Genomic DNA, 15762 nt, shown 5'->3' with positions numbered 1-15762 from the left:
TTTTTAATATTGTATTTATTTACAGAGTAATTTCCACATATTAATATATTTTTCAAATTGGGCTCTGTACCGCCATTCTTTATTTTATTATAAATACGTGTGCCAAATATCTCGAAAAAATATTCAAAATTACAGCCTCAATCTTGGAACGCGTTTTGGCTACCTGTTGATCGCTACTGTATCACCTTAAAAATAAATTCGATAAACCAATTCATCATTTATTGCCATCAAAAAATTTCAGTAGGTAGTATTTTTTAACACGTTTGTATAATACCTTTCATTTCCTAAGAATTATGTATTATTTAAAAATTACGTAATGGAGATTCCTAATCGTATTTCGGTATTCACATTTCATACAAGAGTCTCAAAGTACTCAAGTATAAACAATTTTTAGATGATTTTGGGAATATCGATTTCAAGCAGATCACTTACCTTTTTATGTAAATATTCATGTGTTTCATAAAAGCTGATGTGACACTTTCGTCCAGTTCTTTATTAGTAAATAAAAGTTGAATTATGGTTGTTTGGTTTAATAATTACTTCGCATATTATTTATAATACATATAGTAGGGGAGCAAAGTATGCTAAATGTGCAGTCACTCGAGCGCTTTGGGGACCTATTGGGTTGTGATTATTAGGTTCTAAAACCAAAAAAGTTAAGTAAAATTTTCCATTTTAGTGGGGACTTTCCATATTTTAATTTAATTTTCCATTTCCAACACCCGTTTTCTCCGATTATAGCGCCACCTATCCGTAATTAGAAAAAACGTTTCGAATAAAAGTTGCTTATTTTTACGCAAAGAATCCAAATCTGAAATAAAAAAAAGGAGTTCCTATTTAAGATTTTAAAGTAACCCCCCCCCACCTCCGTGGGGGTCGTGTTTGGTACCATTCGATAGATTTCAGAAAAAATATTCAGAAATTGTAGTGTATTACCTATAAGAAGTTACCGTTAAGCCGGGTCCAGACTATGTAACAAAACATGTTAAATAACAAAGTTTTGTAACTTGTTACAAAATTTTAAATAAACAAGTTTTAAAACACAGTGTTGTATAACATTTTTCTGGTTATATAGCATGTTTTATGTTATCCAACAGATGTCGGTAAACGTCAAAGAAAGTTATAAAACCGCACCGCACTGATCTACACATAAAAACATGTTATTGAAACATTTCTCTGGCATAGTACCTACGCGAGCAGCAACCGTTGGAGTCATATCGCCTTGTTCATTCTGGAGTGATTGTGCTAGATTTTTCTTTGCTCTGTTCACATAGGGTTATTTACGCGATGAAATTGTCGAAATAACTGACTCATTTAATTGAGCTATTTCGTAAGTAACGAGTATTATGGGATTGCTATGGGATGAGCTACATTTATTGATTTAAAAAACAAATAAAAAACACGATGAATAGACTGAAATAGAAGTGAAAATAGATACAGAAACTGTAGTTAAAACTAATGCACGTACGCCTATAACTCAAGCCAACAAAAGAAAAGCAGTACGCGGAACCTTAACAGCAAATCGGTGCAAATCAACTCTAAATTTGACATAAATACTATTCTCTACAGAGCAGAGTGTTCAGACATAAAACCTGTAACATTCACTTCATTCGCTACACAGATGCAGACTGCTTCATCAGCTACTCAAACAGGCACTCAATCATACAATATATCTGAGCCTTTCTATTCCGTCCACTACACCTACATCCGCTACTTCTCCAGCTACACCAATTCAAGCAGACAGTGACACTCAATCATGAACAGGTGAAGACGATAATACTGAGGAATTAAATTTTACACAAATGTTATACTTCCTCTCTGAAACAATGAGTAAAAAGTTTAAAAAATATACTTTGCTAATAATATAACTGTTAATCTTTCTCTTATTGGAATTGCATCTCGAAATGTCTTTCCTGCCTATTTTATGGCCGATTTCATTTATAAGAAATTCAAAATCAGAACTTTCTATTCTTAAGAAGTTTTTAAAACTGCCATCACATTTAATGTCTCCTGTCGATGGGTCTATGTTATCTCTTTCCAGATCAGCTAAAAGAGCTGTACCACTACCTATATTTTGCTCGAGCTGCTAATGAAGGACACATCCAAAATATTAATTTAACACGCCGGTGTCGCCTCCACAATATTACACAAGCTGCTGTTGCTATGAAGAGATCCTCCATACTTATATGACGCAATTTTATATACTACCTAACCTACCAGCTATCCATCTAAAATGCTGCAAAATTTATGCGCATGTTGTTGTTTTGTTTTTTGTTATATAGCCTGGATACTCATGCTATATTATAACAAGTTACATAACAAAGTTGTACAACAAATTTGTTGTACAACTTTGTTATTAGCATGTTTTGTTACATAGTCTAGACCCGGCTTTAGAAGTTCCCCGTTTCAGGAAAAAATATTGTCTTAAGAGCGATAGCCTAGTGACCTAGTGGGTACACCTCGGATCTCGGATTCGTAAAGCAGAGGTTTCGATTTTGAATCCGGGGTGTGGATCTCCGATTTTTTTATTTATTGTTACTGCATTCATGTCTGTAGACAATGTTGCAATCTATTATGAGCACAATAAAAAAATATAGTAATAAAATAATAAATAAATATTTCAAAAAAAAACAAGAAAAAAAATACAATCACTGGAAGCGAAACTAAACAATACGGAAGAAATATAACCACTGGATTCGGAACTGGATATGGAACTGGATAATATTAGAAAACTGATATTATAATATGTAAGCAGTACGAGCCTAGTAGGCCCATGGCTTGATGTACTACTCTTTTCCACTCCCTTTTGTCAGTCGCTTTTGTTTCCCAGTTCCTTAAGTTAATTCTTCTCATATCTTCTCTAACTCCATTACTCCATCGTGACCTCGGTCTTCCTCTTCGTCTTTTCCCTGCCAATGCACTAGATAGTACCATTCTGGGAATTCTAGATGGAATCATCCTCTGCACATGGTCCAACCATCTAAGTCTTTGCGCCTTAATTACTGCTAGTATGTTAGGATCTTGATAGAGCTCAGTTAGTTCCTTATTTGTTCTTCTTACCGATTGTCCATTTAAGTTTTTCCCACCGAAGATTTTGCGCAGTATTTTCCTCTCCCAAACTAATAACAACTCTTGATGTTTTTTTGTTGTGACCCATGTTTCAGAAGCATACGTTACTATCGGCCTTATTACGGTCTTGTAAGTTCTTAGTTTTGCTCTTCGTGATATGTTTACTTCTTAACAACCCATTAAAAGCAAATATAGCGCGGTTGCCCGACATAATTCTCTTTTGTATTTCTTCTTCACAGTTAGGATCTCTTGTGAAGACAGTTCCTAAGTACTCAAATCTCTCAACTTCTTCGAATTTATACTGTGTTCCCTTCGCTGTTGTCATTGTTATGTATTGCCCCCGAACGAATTGCTTATTTGTCCATTCCATATACTTTGTTTTTGCTTCATTTATATACAATCCTTTGGTTGCTGCCCTCTCCTCGAGTTTCATGACTGTTTCTATAAGTTCTATTTTGCTCCTAGCCAAGATTACCAAATCGTCTGCGAATGCCAAGCACTGATGTTTTTTGTGGTAGATCAGACCTGTTCTATTAATGTTTGGTTCCTGTATAACCTTTTCTAGTAATATGCTAAATATTATAGACGATAATGGATCACCCTGCCGCAGTCATTGTTTGACCTCAAAGCTTTCTGTTATAGTATTGTTTATCTTGACTTTATCATACTGATATATCATACTGATATTGTTTAAAAACACTAATAATATTGATATAAAATATTAATCAATTTTATTTATTGTTATAAGAATAAAAGGTAAATATGATTAGGCGAATGAAGCCTTAGGTTTCGCAGTCAATATCCCAACCACACACATGTTGCAATCTATTTCAATACGGTTTATAGTACAAACTATACATTTAGTATCAAAATAGTGGGATATATTTTTTAGTTGAGGACACTTGGTCACATTGCATTGTTTCCAGGGGCGTGCGGTGAAATTTGAAACAGGGGAAGCAATTTATAAAAAAATTGTAAAAACATCTATTTATAATGTAATTCAATTCTTCTACCATTTTTCGAAAACTTGTCTATAACTTCCTTGTACAGACGTGGATATTGTGACATTTCTTTAATCAGATTATATTTAATTGAAAAAAAAAACAACAAAAATCCTTTATAAAAGGTATACATACTACTAGGTATACTGTATACTCCCTAGGGAGTAAAAGTACTTTGTCTCCCTAGGGACGAAAAGTAGGTACGACTTTCCTCCCTACAATCAGGTCAGGAAATGTATACTTTCGGTAGAGGTAGGTGGAAAAAAATATTAGTAACTCACTGGCAATATTTTTTGTGTCAATACTCAATATCCTCAGTCTCATATAAAGCTGTTCTGAAGGTAATGAAATCAAGTCAAAATATTGTCCATAAAGACGCATCAAAGATTTTGTTTGTTTTTCAGGAAAATGTGTTTTTCTTAATGTATTAAAATTGCACAGCTAAAGAAAGTCTCGGTCATCAAAATTATTAAAACCTATTTTCCATTCGTTGGCATATTTGATCTAAAATCTGGTAAATAGTATAGTCGGCGAGTCGGCGGTAGCACGATTCGACATCTCAAACATTATCAGTGCGTACCTAGTCGTTTCCTTTTAGGCTCAAAACTTCTTGCCATCATATTATTTGAGCATTTTTCAAAGTCATCTCTTTTTGTTAATAATATCTTTAAATACGCTAATTTTTTTACACAGAAACCAATCTCGTTTATCTTGCATTGCAATACATTAAATAAATTATCTGAGAATAGAAATATTTCTGAAAAAAGCTAAGTTATAAAATAAAATTCAAATAATTTAAACTATCCAAAAATCCTCTCGAGCTATTTATGGTTTCTGTATCCCACTTTTCACATTTTCACCATTTTCCAAAACACTAATACATATTGGATAATTTATTTATATAAATAATATTTATATTTAGTATTTATAATATAAATAATTCTATGTATTTATTTATATAAATAATTCAATAAAATCCATCTTCATACTTTCAAAAAATCAGTCAACGAAGCCTGTCATTGTCAAATGCTGGTAAATCCCATTTAAATTCACCAAAAACATCTTCGTATGCAACTGACAAAACTGCTTATAAGCTAAAGATATACCCCAAATTTGAACTCACCGCTCACCGTGTAACCCCGATGATTTTTACATAGGCTGGAGTCGCTGGAGAGAAGCAACTTAAAAATCAGATTATTATGCCGATATAACTCCGAATACCACCGTAGAAATACGATCATGGTCCGAGTACGGAAGGACGCAGCATGCAGCGCTGCTTATAGGAGTATGAGTACCTATTTCATTGCTTTGTTATTTACTGTATGACAAAAATAGAGTAAAATACGTTTGTCTTTTCTTATTAGGTAGGTACTTGCTGCTTGTACTACATAATTAAATATTCTCGTATGCAACTTAAAATCCTGCTTATTATGTGTTTGTTGAATTTTTTTTTAAATTATCTCAGTTACTCAGTTGGTACGGCATAACTACGGAAACCAAGGGAAGCAATGCTTCCCTTGCTTCCATGGACTGCACGCCCCTGATTGTTTCAGGATAAGGTGAAATATCTTCAATAAATGAAAAAAAGCATGTATGTCATATATTATAATACTTTCTATACTCTTAATATGTAGTCTCGTATAAATTTGTAGTGACATGATTTTAAGTATAAGAACAAGACGCTTGCAACAATTTTCAGAGAAAATAGAAAACTAAAACTATTTTAAAATGATTATTCGAAATAAAACATATGCACATATTCACTGTATTTGCCATCTAGTGGAATAACTGTAAAATTAAGTCAGTAAAAAAGGTACATTAAGTTTAATTAAATTAAGTAAATCATCTTGTATACTAAAATTAAGGTTGGAAAATTGTCGTTTCATAATGAAAATCGACAGGGGCAACAGTACCTATACTAAAATACACTCTGTATAGATAATTATGTCAATGTTAATAATACTGGATAGAGAATTGAATATCCTTTCAAATGAGCTAGCACACGCCCTATTCCCTATTTAAAAATAAGGGGTGGGGGAAATGGAAGGGAGGGGGTTGACAAATGACAGATATGTATGTACCGTAAAAACTGTGTTCCCCTTAGATCAAAAGTCGGGCTTTTATATTTATATGTTAAGTTCAATATAAATTTCACATAACTGAACTATCACTGTATCCTCCATTTTGATTATTATTGTTCTCAACTAACGCTATTTTCAAAATTCTTGCTTTCCTATCCTTCTTTAACGTAAATTATTAAAAAATATAAAACTATTTCTTTATTAACGCTAGTCTCCGATAAGGCTACCGTGATTTAATGCTGAGGTACTAAAATGTTATAAAATTAACAAACAGTACGAGCAAGAACAAAGAGTCCACATCCTTCTTATAACTACAAGTGACTGAAACATCGAAACAATAATAATTCTTACTGTGTTATACAGAAAAAGGCAGTAGAAACGATTAATCTCATATTTATCGACAACACTGTATGGTCCTCACTTGATGAGCTGTAAGGAAATATACACGTAAAGTTGTCCTCACTTTGTGCGCATAACGAAAAAGTATATACAGTCTCACTTTAATAGTTGCGTATAATGGCCTCACTTGGGTGGCAATATACTTGAACAATACGGGGCACATATACGTAATTTTTTTTGTGTATACTCGTCATTTTTTAATTGCTATTTACTTGTCAAGGTCACTATGAAGAGTTGAAACGATTATGTCTACGTTTTCTACCGGTCCTCACTAAGTGCGCGTAATGTCAGGACCTCATTTTGATATCTGTGCATAAATATATATATATATATATATATATATATATATAAAACATAAAAATCAACTTTATCTTGGTTTCAATCACACACAATAAAGCCAAGCAACTGTATAGTATTGAACTCAACAGTCTATAGCATGTAAAAATGAGACACTTAGTCATTGGGAGCAACCAATCTGATGAAAAGTGCTTGGTGTATAATTTGATATATATACTACCATCAACCCTTAACTAGTCAAGGGTTGATGGAGTCCTGATTAGATCGTATGCGATTAAAAGACATAATACAAAGTTTTTAGTGATCGGTATGTACTTACATAACAGCCATAGAAACTGTTCCACAGCTAAAGATGTACCTGGAAGTCACCAGCCCCATAAGAAGAGTTGACCAATCAAACAGTCCTTAGTCTCTTAAATTGTTAGTTATGTTCAATTTGAAACCTGGCAGAAAATTTTTTTGTTTCTATGTTCCCAGTGGTGTATGTTATTTATCATCAACAGTTGTTTTTGTCTGATTTAGCAGTTGTTTTTGTATGTTTTATTTTGAAAAAGTGTAAAAACATTTAATATTTAAATAATGGGACATCACTCACAAAATTTTCACATGCACAAATTTTAAAAATTGTTTTATGGTTGCCAGAGACTTTTTGTTATTTTTTATGTCATATTTGAGGTTGTGCTGACAGATTTCCCAGAAAAATTTTTAAGATTGACATGTCTTCTACTTCCTATTAGTTATAAGTATTGTTATGATTATGAATTGCATAAATTAAACCTACCAAAAAATTTGCATATCTACAACGCAAAGTCCATTGTTTTCAAACTCCCTTTCTAATTCACCCCCCACAAAAATAAGTGATCCCGTACCTCTTGACATTCTTCATTAAAATACTCGTATCGAATGTCTCTGGATTGACTGGCAAGAGTGTATCGAATTCCCCCAGCAGAAATTTCTGCTCTAATCCTTCACAGTGCATCATGAAGCATTACATCTTTCCCTTTCTCGTAATTCAGATGCCTCTGTTGTGTATTAAATTGTTTTCAGTAACGAAATCTAGTAATCGCTACTATTTGGGGTACTTGAGGGTTTTCAATGCGTGAGGAAGACCATCATGATCGAGGGGCTACTTCCACTAACAATATACCAGTGAAGTAAGAAGAGAAGTTTATTTGTAAACTTAATAGTTTTTAGAGTGTATTTAATGTTAAGCAATAATCCTAGTTAAAAAACTAATTTTAAATTTAGATAATTTAGATTAATTAGATATAACATAACTCTAATGCTATTACAAAACTAGATGTTATGTTGTGTAAATATATTTGTGTTAAGTTAATAATAAGTTCGGTGCCCATCTTGAACAAGCTCCACTTGGCTGGTAATACGTACTTAAATCGTCCATTTAGTAACACAGTACTAGTAACGCCACTTATGCGTCATCGGTACCTTTGAAAAAACCTTCATGACGCTACTCGTGCATTGTACCTCCATTTTCAAAATGTAGAAGTACCAAAACTACCGGCACTCAAATTTATCTGTTTGTCATTCGTGTAGTGTATTTGTTAGACATATGTTAATTTAAATTGCTACCAATCAGACTATAAATGACATTCGAGAACACCTTCCTTTTCTTGACGAAATGCTCCTGAAGATGCTCTAGGGGCGAAAGTGTAGCAAGATTAAATAAAATTCAGTGCTCAATGTTTGCCTTTAATTTCGTAAAAAAATAGTTATTTGCCTATATTTCCCTATATTTTTGGCGTCTTTTTCTTCAATTTTTGTTGCTTATAAATTCGACTCCGCTTATCACTATGCTTTAAGAATATGTTACGATTAATTTGTCCAAAACAGGAGAAAGCGTAGAGTAAAAAAGATAGAAAAAGTGAAAATAATGATCAACACCTCTGTAAACAGTTACAAAGTTTACTTAAAAAAACACTTAAAAAGTTTACTTTTAAAGTGTTTAAAATTACTATTCTTTAAACATGAAAAGGTTTATATTATGTCATATATGTATATATGACTTTATAAAATATATTGTAACCATGTAACTATTCGTTGTGAGCCAATAAGTAGAGGAATTAAATAGTTTTCGACAGCGCTGTTAGTGGCAGTTTTTTGCATTTAACTTAAACAATTTTACCAGAAAAGTACAAGTTGCAAACCGCGAGAGAGGGCTACCGGCGAAACTCACAGCGAATGAAAACGGAAGTAACCTTTAAAGATAATACACATAAACTTCTTCTTCTTAATAGCCTCTTTCGTAAGCAGTCATCCAGTCGCAGGAACTTATATATTAAATAATATAATTATAATGAATAAAATAAAAAAGCATAATTACTTTTACTATTAATAATTATGTGTATTCGTTCAGTACCTAATCAGTTTCAATTCATAATTTGTGTTTTTGTAGATAAATATCTATTTTCTCGTTTTGTAATAGTTCACATACACCAATTTTACCGTAGAAAAGTACAAGTTTCAAACCACGAGAGGGCGCTACCGGCGAAACTCACAGCGAATAATAAACCCTTATAACAAAATGAAAAACAACAAAATTTAATTGGCACCTTCGCCAAAACGTCGCAGAAGTAGAAATTGATTGACCTATGTCAACTAAAAAAGCCAGAAACGTAGGGCTTATTCGAGATTTAGAGTTAAATTCTAGAACTTAACATAAACAGTCCTAAGTATTTTGATGGTTTTTATTTTATTTAATACCTACATTTATCATTCCCGTAATCTTTGCTCATACGTAGTTGCATCAATGATTCATCTTAATAAGTACCTAATCTTAACCCTCACCTTAACCTTTGTTTTATATAATAATTTGATATCTTGTTTTTTACTTCCGAAGTTTTTTTAATTTCCCAGAAAAACTTTCATTATCTCTTGTCGCCGTAGGAATATAGACATAAGATCAACAGATCTTTTCTTTTGAATTTTGTTTCATGTTCTTTTGAAGGTTTCTTGAAGAAACTAAGGTTTAGTCCTAGAGCAAGTAGTAACGAGTTATGGGAAATAGAAGTGGGGCAACCCCCCACTCCCCTTCGAATCGCGCCAATAACTGAGCGTTTGTAGGAGGACTTCAGACGCGTCTAACGGTGTATACCTCATTTATGGAAAAATTCGAATTTATTTTTAAGTTATAGGCCTCATTATAAGGCTTATTATATTATAAAACGGCTATTATAAAACGGTTTTTCAAGCTTATTAAATCCTCAAAAATATACAGATATCGTATTTTGACTTATGAGGCATCAGAGACTACGTGTCAATACCTTTCAAATACGTGTTTAGTGATTAAAATAGGAAAAATCGTTTAGAAGTTATCGAGCTCCAAAATTTACCCAAATTTATTTTAATATTTTGCCGATTTTAAGTTAGACTGGCAGGCGTGTTAAGCTGTACAAACGAGCGCTCACACTAAATCAAATTCAACAAGGAGACAAGCTCCCGATTTCACATAAAGCGTTGTACTCCACTAAACCATTATCGCCGAAATGGTCTAGTGGTTACGACGCTAAAATTGTGATCGGTCAATCCGAGTTCATTTTCCAGTCATCCCAATATGTTTTTCCAATCTCTTCCGAATAGAAAAACAATCTAATAGTGTACATTAGAAGGACACAAAAATCAGATCGAAAAAAATATTGGGATGACTGGAAAATGAACGCGGATTTCCAGATTACAAGTTTAGGTTCGTAACTAAACTAGACTATTTCGCTTAACGGGTAATCAAGAAACATTACATTCAAGTTCATTCATTTAATTTATAAAAAACTTTGAACATGGCGCAAAAATGTATTTTCATTTTGATGGAAAATATATCTAGTTATATACCTTTTAGATATAGTATATACCTTTATAAAAGGTATATATTTAAAATCCCTAAAAAGGGCTACATCACAGAACTAGTTTTCGATTGGTTGACCAATCATCATCAGTGCTTACGTGATCTAACATGCTAACCACCAAGATATAATAATGCAAAAATATGTGGGCAAAAACCCTTTAAAAGTAATCCGTCAAGAAAACATCGATTAAAAATGCTAACTTAAGCATGAATGTTTAAAATATTCCATTTAATACGCCCTAAGTAACATCTGAGCTATGATTTGACTTGTTCATATGTATGGCAGCAAGTGACCATACTGTCATCTCACAAGGCACTTGCTGCCATACTGTCATCATGTGAACAAGTCAAATCATAGCTCAGATATTACCTAGGGCGTATTAAATGGAATATTCTAAACATCCATGCTTAAGTTAGCATTTTTAATCGATTTTTCCTTGACGGATTACCTTTAAAGCGTTTTTACCCAAATATTTCTGTATTATTATATCTTGGTGGTTAGCATGTTAGATCACGTAAGCAATGATGATGATTGGTCAACCAATCGAAAACTAGTTCTGTGATGTAGCCCTTTTTAGGAATTTAAAATATATAGGTACCTTTATAAAGGATTCTATTGTTTTTTGTATTATATGGTATACAGCCAACTACAGGAAAACTTTTTCCTTGTGGATTTTTAAATCTAGTTCTATTTTGAAAGATTTTTTCATAAAGACTCATCCACAAAAGAGTCCTTTGAAAAGGTTTGCTGATTAAGGCTCTTTTGCAGTGCGTTTTACTTCAAATTTAGCAAATAGTATTTTACTTCAAATTTAGCAAATAGTATGGAAAAATCTTTTAAAATAAAAATAAAATTTTACTTTCCATTAAAATGAAAATACATTTTTGCGCCAAGTAATATTCATATCAGCCTTCTCTAGCAGGAAAATTGTTTGTGCCACTCATTTCTATGTTTGAATGTACATAGCTAGGTACTGTGCTATAAACATTAAAATTGGTATATTTTATGAATTGACAACTTTTCTTCGTTCCCCTGTAAATCATACAACTAAAAAAATATCCTGTATTGAAACGCAAAGATCTGAAAGCCCGGCTAGCAAGAGCAAGCACACTGTTCAAGCGGCTGGTGGGGCTGGCACACTGGTTACTGTTAGTGTAGTTGAAATGATAGGTCAAACAATTCGTGTGCAATCGACCGTAAAGAGGAAATGCCAATGTAAGAAGGAAAATGCCTGTAAATGGGGCTGTTTCGACGCTCAACCGAAAATCACCAGCCATTCGATATATATCGTATTGAGCGGAGCGTTCCCGACATGATCCTGATGAAACTACAAAGAAACTGACTTTATGTGTTTTACTGAAAATATAAATGGTCTGCTTGAATTAGTTTCGTCTTTTTTTGGGCGTTCGTATTCATTTTGCAATACATTTTACGATAAATATCAGGATGTACAGTAACATTGATTGAATATTTTCATTGAATTTTCACCAAAAAGAGTGTGGAAAGTCAGTATAAATGAGTTAACAAGGTAAAAACAAGTAAAAGACTAAGTTTTCACTCTAATGGCATATAGCATATCCCACCAGAATGAAAACAATGGGAACCTTCTCTGGTTACACCTCCGAGGCTTCTACAATTTGCAAGCCATACGGATGCTGAGACTAAGGAAGATGAGGGAATTCTACAATTTACAATTCACGTCCCATCTGCTCAGCGCGGTAAAGTTCCAACGAGACTGGTTCCCTTCATACTCCACACAGAGTAAATGTAAATCAAAAATGAATAACCATTTTCAATTTCGTTGCAAAACGAAAATACAGCCGAACCATATTCCAGTCCAATCAGGGAGAGCAGCATATGTGCCTCCTGATGAGAGACTAATAAGTTTCGAAACCGGTAGAGGTGCTTGCAGCACTCTCTGATTGGACTGGAATATGGTTCGGCTGTATTTTCGTTTTGCAACGAAATTGAAAATGGTTATTCATTTTTGATTTACATTTACTCTGTGTGGAGTATGAAGGGAACCAGTCTCGTTGGAACTTTACCGCGCTGAGCAGATGGGACGTGAATTGTAAATTGTAGAATTCCCTCATCTTCCTTAGTCTCAGCATCCGTATGGCTTGCAAATTGTAGAAGCCTCGGAGGTGTAACCAGAGAAGGTTCCCATTGTTTTCATTCTGGTGGGATATGCTATATGCCATTAGAGTGAAAACTTAGTCTTTTGCTAGCAGTTGCCGCTAGGGCATCTATGCCATTTCGTTCGTTGCAATTCGGGACTGCACGCTGGGGTTTGTTTTGGTTGGATCAGGGAGAGCAGCATATGTGCCTCCTGATGAGAGACTAATAAGTTTCGAAACCGGTAGAGGTGCTTGCAGCACTCTCTGATTGGACTGGAATATGGTTCGACTGTATTTTCGTTTTGCAACGAAATTGAAAATGGTTATTCATTTTTGATTTACATTTACTCTGTGTGGAGTATGAAGGGAACCAGTCTCGTTGGAACTTTACCGCGCTGAGCAGATGGGACGTGAATTGTAAATTGTAGAATTCGCTCATCTTCCTTAGTCTCAGCATCCGTATGGCTTGCAAATTGTAGAAGCCTCGGAGGTGTAACCAGAGAAGGTTCCCATTGTTTTCATTCTGGTGGGATATGCTATATGCCATTAGAGTGAAAACTTAGTCTTTTGCTAGCAGTTGCCGCTAGGGCATTTATGCCATTTCGTTCGTTGCAATTCGGGACTGCACGCTGGGGTTTGTTTTGGTTGGATCAGGGAGAGCAGCATATGTGCCTCCTGATGAGAGACTAATAAGTTTCGAAACCGGTAGAGGTGCTTGCAGCACTCTCTGATTGGACTGGAATATGGTTCGGCTGTATTTTCGTTTTGCAACGAAATTGAAAATGGTTATTCATTTTTTAAAAACAAGTAATTGAAATTGGTTTTTCGCCCAACGTGTCCGGAAGTAGAATTGGAAGTCGACATTTTTGAACTCTTCGTGTAAATTTGCGTCGTCTGATATACGTCACTAATTTTGAGTCATTTTTATTAAACTTCCATTCATAACCCCCAACCTTTAGGAGCTCCTTTAAACAGAGCGGACGAAATACGGTCATATTTAAAAATTGTTAAAGAAGGATCAAATTTTCCTTCTGCATTAACTGTGAAAAGTATAGTTACATTTTCCTTATCTGATGAGGTTCGTTTATCATAGATATTTTTTCCTCGCGGTCCATTTACAGTACCACATTTTGAGGCTAAAGTTTCATCTATATTATAATTGGTTTTCGTATTATCTAATATACTGGTACCACTCACATCTCGTAAATTTATACGAACCTCGTTGCACTATTTTCAGCTTTCTTCTGGAAAGTTGCGTATGCCTATTAAGGAAACGGTTATAATATTTTTTGCCTGGGCGATCCATTGAAAAAATGAGTTTTAATATTTGACCCTTGAACAATTTTTTGTACTAAACTCAATAACCCGTCTTTATCAACAATTGGAAACCCATCTTCGCAAAATTGAATATACATTGAACTAGGAGGTCTTCAGTCTCCTTTACAAAGCAAGAGTCAAATCCACAGTCCACTGAATCTCTTGGAGACTTTTCGGATATTTTATTATGCAAAGTAGTTCTCGGAACATTATGACATTTAAAGCTAAATTTGGTTCTGGAGTTCCGTGTTTTTACCTTTTCCATATCATAATGAGCTGAGCGTTCGCGACATTATCTTGATGAAACTACAAAGAAACTGACTTTATGTGTTTTACTGAAAATATAAATGGTCTGCTTGAATTAGTTTCGTTTTTTTTTGGGCGTTCGTATTCATTTTGCGATACATTTTACGATAAATATCAGGCTGTATTTTGTAATTTTGTAATTTTCACCAAAAAGAGTGTGGAAGGTCAGTATAAATGTGTTAACAAGGTAAAAACAAGCAATTGAATTTCGTAAGTCCTATAGGTACTACAATCACAGTAAAAATGCACTATAAATAAACAAACCAAGACACGTTGAATGTTACGAGGAGCAATCCCGAATCATGATTTACAATGTATATGTTATAGTCAAAGCCCGAATTTCAGGCACTCCTAGGTTTGACTAGGAAATCCTCAAGTCTGACTGACGATCTTAGTCAAAGCCCGAAATAAAGTTACAGTTTCGGCCTTTGACTAGTCAAACCTAGGAGAGACTAAGTTGGTCAGGCAAAGGTCGAAATTTAATTTTATGAAATCGGGGTTTGACTAGCCAAACCCCGATCAGCTATTAAAATGTCGTAATTCGTTAGATTAAGTTTAATAAAACGTCATTTTTTAATTTTAATGTTTATTATTTTTATCTTGTAACTAAAATAAAAAAAAAATGAGTGCTTATTCTCACATGTTGAGACGTTATGGCATTGAATGTTAAGCCTGAATTGTTTAACAATTTTCTTCCTCTCCTAGTGACGACGGGTCAGGGGCTTCGTTAGTATTGTGGTGATCCTTAGTTTTCCTCCGATTGCAATATCTTCTTTCACAGTTCACATTACTTCTTCAGATGTGGTTTGTTGTATTTGCCCAAAAGAGAGCTCTGATGCATATACGTCCATAATTTGTAATCAGGTGGTACATGTTGTGTGCGCTGACAGCACACTATGAAGTTTTTGAAAGAAAAGTTACATGCATGCGTTGTGCACAGACAGAAAAAATTAAAATAAATAAAGGAGAGGCGATAGAAGGTCTTCATGCCCAGGCTAATGCTATGAAACAATTAAGTGAAAAAAAATTCCTGATGAAAAACAATTATTGACGGTTTATTGACGGTCCGAAATACGAAACAATAAACACATTTTTTTCAAGAAATCAAATAAGAGAATGCAAAGAGAATTTTCTTAATTTCGAAGATGTTCCAGACGTTAAGCTGTCTCTAAGAGAAATTAGTACAAAAGATTCTAAATTTGGAGGACAGCACACTATGAAGTTTTTGAAAGAAAAGTTACATGCATGCGTTGTGCACAGACAGAAAAAATTAAAATAAATAAAGGAGAGGCGATTGAAGGTCTTCATGCCCAGGCTA

General features: G+C 33.9%; 1 protein-coding gene across 1 annotated transcript in view; it reads right to left on the bottom strand.

Moving 5' to 3' along the window:
* The window catches only part of LOC114324209 (paired box protein Pax-6), a 269123-nt gene that overhangs the window by 199024 nt on the left and 54337 nt on the right, over positions 1 to 15762 (bottom strand). The gene's annotated exons all lie outside the window — the stretch shown is intronic.

The sequence above is a fragment of the Diabrotica virgifera genome, chromosome 5 (assembly GCF_917563875.1).
Source record: "Diabrotica virgifera virgifera chromosome 5, PGI_DIABVI_V3a".
In the NCBI taxonomy this organism is placed as follows: Eukaryota; Metazoa; Arthropoda; class Insecta; order Coleoptera; family Chrysomelidae; genus Diabrotica; species Diabrotica virgifera.
Note: the sequence above shows the minus strand (reverse complement) of the source record. Positions and strands in the feature narration are given on the sequence as shown.